General features: G+C 36.7%; 1 pseudogene; it reads right to left on the bottom strand.

Moving 5' to 3' along the window:
- Window positions 1-1,232: 1,232 nt before the first annotated feature.
- Window positions 1,233-3,196, bottom strand: LOC148725257 (uncharacterized; annotated as a pseudogene).
- Between the last annotated feature and the right edge of the window lie 408 nt (window positions 3,197-3,604).

The following is a 3,604-nucleotide window of genomic DNA, read 5'->3' as shown; positions in this document are numbered from 1 at the left end:
GGCAGTCTGTGATGAATTTTTTTGCAGCCAGCAGCTTCATAATAAAAGTGTAATACTGTGGAAGCCACAACACAGCAAATTACTTTCACACAATGATGTTTCTGCTTTGGGCTCTGAACCCAAACCAAGGAATTGATAAACTCAGTTTGGTTCTGTGTAGCACCACACTGTTCCAAGAGCTTTGTTTCACTTATTGTCATGAAAGTGGAATGCAATGATTCCAGAAAAACCTTGGGCAGGCTGTCATCCACTTTATGGGTCAATATTCCTTTTGCTAGGTCTTGTTGCCACTTACACTGGGATTTCCTGTCAGGAGGACAACATCTGTGTTGCTTTGCTGGATCTTCTGCTTGAACAGTGGTGTATGATGGTGATAATGTTCTTTTTCATGTGTAAACAGCTATGTTAACCTCCCTGTCTGATAGATCTGGGCTGACAGAATGTAATGGCTAGACTATGGTATCTCTGAATCTGTCTCGGGCCTAGGGCCTTTCTGCACCATCAGACAAAACTAGAATTGTCCTAACAAAATCATCAGACAAGTTTGTTGTGACAAATTTTGGCTTTGTTGCATACGCGCTAAAATTTTCAAAGTTATCAAAGCTGTCAAATAACACCAATATTGATTCAAGTTGGATTTAATTGATTCAATTCAGCTTTTCCTTTCCCTTTGCTTTGAATGAGAAGTTGTGGATCTTGTACTACCTCTACTGCTTCATTGTTGGACTGATAAAGTGGTGAATGGAAAATCATTCCACCATTGTAACTTGCTCCAACTGCATGCAAATTGTTTCTTTGGTCATAAGGTGGACATTCTAGTACCTGATCTGCTCATAAGACTTGCCATTATAATTTGTTATAAACCCTTGCTTCAAGGAAATCACTGTACAGTAAAAGCTGTGAACGCAAAAAGTAGAAAATAAGTAAATGAATAACGTCACTAAAATTAGAGCAAACATTGCCAAACAATAAATCAACAATTATGTATTTTGATTCTTAAACATATAGTCAAACAGAAACTATTTAACAAAGTTGAAACATTTGGCATAAAACCTACTACCATTGAAGTTAACCGCATGGTACACATAACTTATCAAGTACTGTTATGGATCTCACCTTCCTCGCACACATGTGCACTGGAGAGAGTTAAGAAAAACTTGATTTAATCTCTTAGCCTATATCCTTGTCCTCTAAAATCACTTTCTTTATATCAGCTCTCTGATGAAATCAGTTCTGATCTAGACATGCTGATTTGTTGATGGATGTCAGGTTCAAAGAAGGATGACCTTCTTTTTGTACCAGGTATTATATAATAATAACAATAACAACAATAATGATAGTAACAATAATCGTTATTTCTATTAGTTAACTAATAGTGCTTAACAAAGTTGCTAAAATATATGAAAATTACATTATAAGTTTAATATTTGTTCACATAGATGTAAATCTAAATATTTGGGCAATCAAGATCTAAAAGGAAATGCCCAAATAAACAGGTCAATCTGTACTATTAAAAGAACTTACCCATGCTGTAGTTTTTATTTTGTTTGGTGAATTGTTCCAGAGTGAGGAAACAGTGACTGGAAAAGTGTGCTTTCCATAGGACTGAGTGTTATCTATGGATTACTCTAAGTGCTTATAAAATGAACATTCTTCTTGTCCTTCCAAGCGGTGGCCACAATGCTGTCCTTTCGCCAATGAATGGATTCTCCTTGCTTCAAATGCTTCACAAGCATACTTGTTGCAGTGAGATCTGTCGGAAAATATTTTCTGCTTGCTCGTGCTGTTGCACAACAGTAAATTCCGTCTTTGAGGAGATCCTTAGCAAGCTTAATGGTTGAAAAGAAGTTGTTGAAGTAAACATGATGATTTTTCCCAACAAAGCTTCGCATTAGATTGTGAATGACATGATATCCAAGGTTTTGTTCAGCCACACCATCTTGCTTCTTGATAGATAGATTGATAGATAGATAGTTAGATAGATGGTATATTAAAACTGCATTGCAGCCAAAGGCTGAATTATGCAATTATTTACAAAAACTTCACAATACTTGAAAATTACAAATGAATCCTAGATAATAAATTGAAAACTGATTTTTAAGGTAATATTAAATTCTATATAACATATTCATATAAATAGGTTAAAATATAAAGCATGAATATAAGTGGGATAAAGCTACAGCCCAGATTGTTTCGACATCACATAACATATTACTTGTTATGTTCGTGCAAAGCTTTGGCATATAAAAAGGCACTGTCTTCTTAGGTTATAGCGTGAGTTGACATGGTCTGGTGGAAGGAGTGCCTTCAATTTATGGTTTGGATCACTGACAGTGTTATCAAAAAGCCTGCTATATAGTACATAATAATGCTCCAAAATCGGTGTTAACCCTACCTCTATAGCTGAGTTGCACTTTCCTGAGGTTATTATTGATAGTGCTCTTTTCTCGATCTGTACCAGCTCTCTCTCTTAGTACTGGGGGAGACGGTGAAAATAGACAGGTGCTGCATAATCAATAACAGATCTCATGCATGATACATAGAACAGTGCGAGATCTTGTTTTGGAACTCCCACTCTCTTTAACTGAGTTAGGAAGTAGAGTCTCTTGCTAGCTTTTTTGGTTCTCTCAGTTACATGGTCGTTCCATGTTAGATCTTTTGCTATTGTAAGGCCTAGTAGCTTTGTACTAGTGACTAACTCTACCTCCTTTCCTTCTATGATTATGGGATCAAAGACTCTGCTCTTTGCTCTTCCTTCTATGATGATGGGATCAAAGACTCTTTGCTCTAATTTAGACTTAGAAATTGCAAACATAACCACTCAACACCTCTGCACAAACCCACACTTTAATACCACACTTTACTGGCTTCGTTGGTAAATACTGTTTAAAACAAAACGACAAAAATTTTGAGTCTGTAAAACATGTTTCGACAGAAATTTCTGTCATCTTCGGTTAATTACTGTACAGAGTGTTGGAAGTTGAATTAAATAGTAAGTAGAACAATGCTAATTATGATAAATAGTGATAACAAGAAAAGGAGGTAAAGCATGAAAGTGCGAGAATTAAAAGGATAGTTTTAGATTTAATTTAATTTAGTTTAATTTAGTCCATTTTCACTGCATTAAGTTTTGCAGTGGGGAAGGATTAGGATGGAACATAAGAACCATTTGTGCTAGTCCACCCTCTCAGCCATCCCACCCCAGGGGAGGACATCCATCACACAGTAATCTTGTGTGTGGGAAATTAACGTCTCCTACTCCAACCCTGCAGGAGACGGGACCTCCATTTATTCGTCCCTATCCGAGAAGACTAGAATATCTAACCATTTCTTGATGTTCTAGAAAGGTAGCAAATTCTTCTCAATTATTTTAAGACCCTGAGTGTTGGTCTACCCGGGGTGCGAACCCTCGTCCTCCTGCACAACAGTCCAGCGCTCTATCCATTGAGCTAACCGGGAGGTGGTTAGAATATGAATATGAATAACCTCTTTTATTTTAAGTTGAAAGCCAGTAGAGGTGTTATCTAAAATATGGAAGTTGTCTGCTGAACATAAAGCAGGCTAATGTGGAGAATCTTTCAGATGTCTGAAAAATACTGTTTCA

The sequence above is a fragment of the Stylophora pistillata genome, chromosome 8, assembly GCF_964205215.1.
Source record: "Stylophora pistillata chromosome 8, jaStyPist1.2, whole genome shotgun sequence".
Classification (NCBI taxonomy): Eukaryota; Metazoa; Cnidaria; class Anthozoa; order Scleractinia; family Pocilloporidae; genus Stylophora; species Stylophora pistillata.
The sequence above is the reverse complement of the archived record's forward strand: the minus strand, read 5'-3'. Positions and strand labels throughout refer to the sequence as shown.